Here is an 8,043-nt window from a genome sequence, read left to right on the forward strand (position 1 = left end):
GAATCTTTGCTATGCTCTTAATGAAAAAGCAATCCATTTTTAAGATAAGGAGATCAAAATTGTAGGCCGCATTTCAGCTGCAATCTCACAAAAGTCCGACATTATTGCAGTTAGATAAATTTAAGTACAAATTACTAGTACTCAAATCTTACTGCAGTAAGGACCCGAGTTACATGGAAAGATTGAATAGTTTAGGAGTTTATTCCTTGGAACGTAGAAGATTGAGAGGAGACTTTGTCGAGATATACAAAATTATGAGGGGCATAGAAAGGGGAATTGCAAGCAGGCTTTCCACTGAAGCTGGGTGGGACTATAATTAGAGGTCATGGGTTAAGACTGAAAGGTGAAAAATTTTGAAATTAATAACTCATCAGTTAATAATTCATCAGGGTGATTGATAAGTTTGTGGCTTAAGGTAGAAGGAGATAAGTTATTAACTTCAAACTTTCTGCATAATCACTCAGAGTTAACCTGCATGTGTATGTAACGAGAGCTGTATAACTCATCTCCTTCTACCTTAGGCCACGAACTTATCAAGTACCCATCTGTGGACACTTTCTGGAGGTCCAAGATCCAGATGCTCCACGACCACTGGACTAAGTGTGTAAATGTAAGATGAATTATGTTGAAAAATAAATGTGCTATGTTTTCTAAAATTGACTCCTTCTACCTTAGGCCACAAACTTATCAATCACCCCTCTAGTTGAGTACAACTGTCTTCAATCAACAGTGTTTGATTCAAACCTCAATCTTTGCTTATTGGTTTATACCAGCAACAACAGAAATGCACTACCATATTGGCTGTTTATAGTCATACTTAGACCAAATTTTAGCTGAACGATGTTGGATATTGAACAATGTTGGAGCTGAACCTCAATGAAAATAAAATTTGCTTCTAAACCAAACAAATTGCTCATTGAATTGAGTTCCACAAATAGAAATGTGGTGGATGAACTGTGGATATCACACAAAGCAGCGATTTGTTCATTTAAATTTTGTAAAATTCTGAATGCCACCAACAGTGAACTTGCCAAATTTGGGTTTTTCTACAAACGAGACTAAAAGCAGAGAAAGCTTCTTATCAAGTAAAAGATTTTTAAAAATTTACTGTCTGTAGTAAATTAGAATGTTGATTTATGCAAATTGCCATATTCACAGATGGATAAGAAGTGAAAAAAGCTTACCATGGAAATGTTATTGAGAGGAGGGCATCACTGTGTGAGGTTTATACTTCAAGGAATTTGCTTCATAAAAGTGCATCCTCTGATTACAACTCGAGTTTTAATGAGCTGATAAACAGTAAGATAGCACCTTTCTCATCTTTCTCATGTTTAAAAATACAAGACAAAATATTGGCAAGTTGCTTTAGAACTTCAGGTAGCACCTTAGTAACAATAATAGGTTCAAAAAATCAGTGGCTGGCCAATATTTCAGTAGACAATCAGGACAGTCAAAATTCCATTTTCTGATATTGTTGCAAGAATAGGCACTTTTCTACACTTGAGAAGTCATAGAATCAAAATACTTTCTGAGATAATTTATCAAACATATCAAATTTTTAATTATTTGCCAAGAGAAAAAGTTTCACACTCAAATGTTTTGCATCAGATGATCACTAACATAATTGGATCTAAGAATGCAGCTCATTTCCCGAGGGAGTGAATTTTAAACAAATCTTATTTGTTGAAATGTCATTTCTGCAGAAATTTCAGTTTGACTAAATTGATTGCCAGCCACTAGTTTCCATCCTGAGCCAGAAAAGTTTATATTGTCAACAAGCAGCTGAAATCCTGCTTGCCTCCATATCTAATATACAAATATCAAAGGGCATTCATGCAATGATTGCATATCTACACTCTACAACCTGAATCAACAGATGCTCAGAGTCATTCAATGAGGAATCCATCCGCAAATGATTACTGCCAGAGAAAAAAAACAGGTTCAAATCAAGGAACCACCACCATGAGGAAAGCAAATACAATGTTGGCATTCATTTCAAGTGGACAAGAATCAAAAGGCAAAGATGTAATGCTGAGACCATATAAGGCATTGGTCAAACCACATTTGGAGTTTTGGGGGCTGTCAACTCTGTTTGGAAGCTCATTTGGGAGAAGAAAAACTGTGATCTCAAACCTTTCCTGCCTTGCAGCTATACCCATGCATGGAGAAGGGTTGTGCGGGCATTGGGGATGGTCCAGAGGAGGTTTATGAGAATGATCGTAAGAAAGAAAGGATTAACATATAAGGAGTGTTTGATATCTCTGGGCTGGACTGGGCTGGAGTTTAGGAGAATGGGGGCGGGGTGGAATCTCATTCAGACTAATTGGATATTGAAAGGCCTAGACACAGTGGACGCGGAGAGGATGCATCCAATAGTGGAAGAGTCTGGGACTAGAAGGCACAGCCTCAGAGTAACAGGATATCTCTTTAGCACAGAGATGAGGAGGAATTTCTTTAACCAGAGAGTGCTGAGTCTGCGGAGTTCATTGCCAAAGATGTTGTAGAGGCCAAGTCATTTGGTATATTTAATACAGAGTTGGTTCCTTAAGGTTGTTATAGGTGAAGGGGTGATAATGTGAATAAGCTCCCACTATCTATTCAATGCTCCCAATTGCATGCACCTCATTTAGCCTCTGATAACCAAGTTCACCTCCTGCCATTCACATGTGGCTTAGTTACTAAGCCCAAGGGAATTGTTTCTACTGACTGGAGGAGGGACAAAGGTGGGTACTGCTGCCTTAAAACTAGTTGCTTCAGGCAGATGTGGCTTGTCAACCGTGGTTGACAGCTCATCTCGGAGAAGAAAAGCTCTGATCTCAAACCTTCACTGCCTTGAAACTATACCCACTCATGGGGAAGGCTTTGAGTATAAACCCTGAGGGAATAATCCAGAGCTGGAGTCCCTAAGGCCATCCTACGTTAAGTTTAACACTGACTGGCAACTCCTGAGATGCCTCTGGTGCCATTTGTATTTTTCTCTGCCAGTCCTTTGGATTCATCAGATGTGTGGAGAAGGGGAGCTTGCTACATGGGCAACAGCTTGCTCTCCTTATCATACTGCCCAAGCTTGCGTATATAGACAGCAAACACTCAGCGTCCATGGTCAAAACTGACCAATGGATGCCTCAACTTTATGAAAGGTTCTTAATTAGTAAAGGGACCAAAGGTTGTGGGAAGAAGGCTGGATAATGGAGTTGAGAGGAAAAAGTAAATCAGCTATGATCAAATGGCAAAGCAGACTGTTTGGGCCGAATGATCTAGTTCTGCTCCTATGTCTTATGGTCTTGTTACAATAGCAAAAGTAAAAATTAAACCTCTGTTCATAAAATGTATTGATGTTAAATGAGAAACAATACTTAACTAAGGAAAAATACATTTGGAGATAAATTTCAGGAAACTTAATAATAATAAAATTTTCACCCATTTACCCTGTTGTTGTGAATACTTTCTAATTCCCAATTAATCAGTGCAAATTATTACAAAATGTCTAATTGTTAATCCTTTGGTAAAAGCCAAATTTTGGAAAGAAAAAGTCTCCAGAGCAATGCAAGGTATGATGATGAGTTACTCATTTAAACTCAAACCTGGTGATGTTTCATTTTCACATTTGACAACTCAGAGCAGCAGCCCCCTCGGCCTTTTATGACTGGCAGATAGCTACTTGTGTATCAAGAGCAGGGGGGGGGGGGGGCCTCAGAGTGCAGAGAGCGAAGGTAGCATAAGCTGCATAGCCACATTCCACAAAATGCCATGGAGAATCAGCACATAATGAGACTTTGTTCTGCAAGCACGCACTGATCAAGATTTGGAACCTGATCAAAGACTGTGTTATGGTCAATTTCTCCACTGTACTTTAATGGTTGTATAAGTTCAGCATCGTTATCATTCTTTATTCATGAAGAATAAATCCACAAGGGACTTGATGCGTGAGTTATTGCCACACTAGAGTTCTTACTGACAAAGTAAGTAATATCCCACTTGATGATGGCTTAATACATACATTTCTTCTAGGGTACCAACTTCACCAGCATTGACTGTGACATTACTTATACACCTGTATTATAGGTATATTTATGGACCTTCTGCAGCTATGTGATCGCTATCAATCATCTGTCATAACCTCGAAACAAATAGGTCTTTTATTCAAACATGCAAAAATTATGTGAACTCATCCATGAGAAAACAATGTACAAAGATACAATCTACCAAGGAGAAAAGTACATGTGATGTTATTAATCTGAACTGTTTAACTGTCATGGCAGTTTCCAAAGGAATAACAAAAACATGCTGACTGCTTTATCAATGGTCCAGCAACCATTGTAAGTGCTTCCTCTGTGTTACCTAATAGAGAAAAGATACATGAGAAAAACAGAGTCCAGGCTGAGCAAATACTAACCAGTTCTCCAAATACTTGGATGAGTATCATGGAGAACGCCTACACAAAGTATTTCAGAAATGACCACAATTTGTTATATTTTACAATACAGTTTTGGATTCCAAAAGAAAGCCAGGAAATGGATCAATTATGTTAGAGTTTTACACATACTTTCACTCACAGTCAGACGGTAGATGAAACGCTTCACATATGGTATTTAGCACCTCTGCATTGCTTTGCCATGGAAAATATTTGCTGAATTTCTGTCAGATTCCTTTTCAGATATTGAGGCTTTGTTGCTACAGGGGACAGCTCACTCAGTGGACTGGTTTCTGCCCGGTGTGGTATTGTTCCTATTGTGACTCTTGTCTATGCATTGTTATTATCCCAGTACACAAAGTCACATGTAAATTTTCCCTTCACCTAAATGAGTTTTGCTTAGTAGGAATAAATATTGAAAATTTCTGAGTCTGTTCCCCATTATTTACTGTCTGAAACTGGACATATATTACGTGGCCAGTCCACGTAAGTCTAAAGCACTGAACTTTCCATCGGAGTTATTGTGTGAGTTGGTGTTCAGGAAGATAGAAGCCATTATATCATGATTTCCACTTGTGAGATAACCACATATCTAAAGAGTATGATGACAGAGAACTCACTCTAAGTTTTGTTGGGCTTCTCTGAATATTTTTTTATCATATTGATTACAGTGTTAATAATATCACTCTGATATCACTAATAATCCACCATTTTGCAATGCCCAGATTCACAAATTTTGCCTCATTTTCATGATTCTCTTCTGATGTGCCTTCCGCCATGATTTATCATCCAACTGTCTTCCATATCCAATGTACGAATGCATCTTCTTCTTAGACAATCTCCTCAAATCAAGGATGACTTGCTTCCACTCCTACGTTGTGGATCATGGGGCAGCTAATGAGGCCAAGTTGAGATCCATAGATTCTTCCACAAATGGTAAGATGGGTGATGATGTAACTTGCCAGGTGGTGTCCTTTTTCCCCCACTTACAAAGGTCTTCAGTGCACTTTTGATTGCACAAATGCACTTTCTCTAATTTGAGTAATCAAGGGTCAAAGCTTTGAAGCAATCCATGACAATATTTCCCTTCTTTAAGGAAGATTTAAGTATATCGTTGAATCTTTCACTCTGTCTATCTTGTAACCTCCTCCAATGACAGGGCTCAGGAAGGAGCCTGTTTCAGGAACCTCAATGAACACAACTTGGTCAACTCTGTGCAGCCAACTGAGAACAAATGGGCTCTCAGTGCTTAGCTCTTGGTCTGGGAGAGGATGCTTATCCTTCCAGTAAATCTAAAGGATTTTCCAGATGCAGTAGTGGTTGTGTTTTCCCAGTGCTTTGAGATGCCTGCTATATGAAGTCCAGTTTGCAGAAACATAAGGGAGGTTAGGGATCATTGGTGTCTAGTGGACTCTGAGTTTGTCCTAGGTTTTAATCTTCAAGTACTGTCTTCCTCAATTGACCACTGGCATATTGAAGACAGTGGTGGATTTCATCAAGAATATCTGCTTCCTCTGAGAGTTTATTGCCTGCTCTACCCTCTATATCCATGACTGTGTGGCTAGGTGTAGCTCAAACAGCATCTATAAAGTTTCTGTGATACAACCATTGTTGGCAGAATCTCAGGTGGAGACAAGAGGGCATACAAGAATGAGATACATCTGCTAGTTGAGTGGTTTGGCAGCAACAATCTTGCACTCAATGTCAGTAAGACTAAAGAGTTCATTGTAGACTTCAGGAAGGATAAGACTAAGGAACATGAATCAATCATCATAGAGGGATCAGGATTGGAGAGAGTGAGCAATTTCAAGTTCCTGGGTGTCAAGATCTCTAAGGATCTAACCTGAGTCAATAGACAGTAGGTGCAGGAGTAGGCCATTTGGGTCTTCTAGCCAGCACCGCCATTAACTGTGATCATAGCTGATCATACACAATCAGTACCCCGTTCCTGCCCTCTCCCCATATCCCTTGACCCCGCTGTCTATAAGAGCTCTATCTAACTCTCTCTTGAATGCATCCAGAGACTTGGCCTCCACTGCCTTCTGGGGCAGAGCATTCCACATATCCACCACTCTCTGGGTGAAAAAGTTTTTCCACATCTCTGTTTTAAATGGCTTACCCCTTATTCTTAAACTGTGGCCTCTAGTTCTGGACTTACCCATCAGCGGGAACATGCTTCCCCTCCAGTGTGTCCAATCCCTTAATAATCTTATATGTTTCAATGAGATCCCCTCTCATCCTTCTAAATTCCAGTGTATACAAGCCCAGTTGCTCCAATCTTTCAACATATGACAGTCCCGCCATTCCGGGAATTAACCTTGTGAACCTAAGCTGCACTCCCTCAATAGCAAGAATGTCCTTCCTCAAATTTGGAGACCAAACCTGCACACAGTACTCCAGGAGTAAGTTCCTGGGTGTCAAGATCTCTTAGGATCTAAGCTGAGTCCAACATATTGATGTAGCTACAAAGAAGGCAAGACCGTAGCTATATTTCATTAGGGGTTTGAGGGGTTTGGTTTTTCACCTAAAACAGTTGAAAACTTCTACAGATGTACTGTGGAGAGTAATCTGACAGGCTGCATCACTGTCTGGTAAAGCAGGGGGTGGGTGTGGAGAGCTACTGCACAGGATTGAAAGAAGCTACAGAAAGTTTTTAAATTAGTCAGCTTCATATTGGGTGCTAGCCTCCGTAGTCTCCAAGACAAGAGACAAGGCAAGACAAGACAAGACAAGGCATCAGAAAGGTGGCATCCATTATTAAGAACCCCCGTCACCCAGGACATATCCTCTTCTCATTGTTACCATCAGGCAGGAGATACAGAAACCTGAAGGCACACACTCAGCGATTCAGGAACAGCTTCTTCCCCTCTGCTATCTGATTCCTAAATGGCCATTGAACCCATGAACACTACCTCATTTTTTTAACATTATATCAGTTTTTGCTCTATTTTTATTTTAACTATTTAAATATTTTATAAGTGACTGAATTACTTATTTATTGTCCTGCTGCCACTGTTAACAAATTTCATGATATATGCTGGTAGTAATAAACCTGATTCTGATTCTGATTGTAGGAAGTGGTCCATGTTTCCAGAACCTCATCATAAATGTTTATTGTCTGAGGGCAGCAATGACATAGCTAATTAATCTCATGGATGTTAAGTCTCACATGCTTCAGAAAGCTAGCCTTGAAAGTCTTGAAACATAGACTTCTGAACCACACAAATAGCAACATGATTGGTATGCTGTTGCTCAACCACAGATATTTGGATAACTTTAATTCTAGAATGCAGTCACCATAGATTGAACTGTTTCTCATAAATTTTAAAGATTACCTCCAATCCCACAGGAAGCTTGTTGGAGCTGAGGTGCAGTGTTGCAGGAGGTATTTTTTTTTTTTGATACCAGCTTCCCTGAGCCTGGTTCTGTCGTTTTTGATCTGTATCAGGGTTTGAATGCCTTTTCAGAGCAAATGTAAGATGGAGAGAAAAGTCTGTGGTCAACCAAACATGAGGAGGGTGCGCCACAGTCATTTCCAGTTCATAGAGCAGCGGAACTTGCTATTTTTTGATCTTGGATATTTGAGACAGAAGGGGCTATATGACTGGCCTGAATATAACGCTGTCAAT

The sequence above is a fragment of the Hypanus sabinus genome, chromosome 10 (assembly GCF_030144855.1).
Source record: "Hypanus sabinus isolate sHypSab1 chromosome 10, sHypSab1.hap1, whole genome shotgun sequence".
NCBI lineage: Eukaryota > Metazoa > Chordata > Chondrichthyes > Myliobatiformes > Dasyatidae > Hypanus > Hypanus sabinus.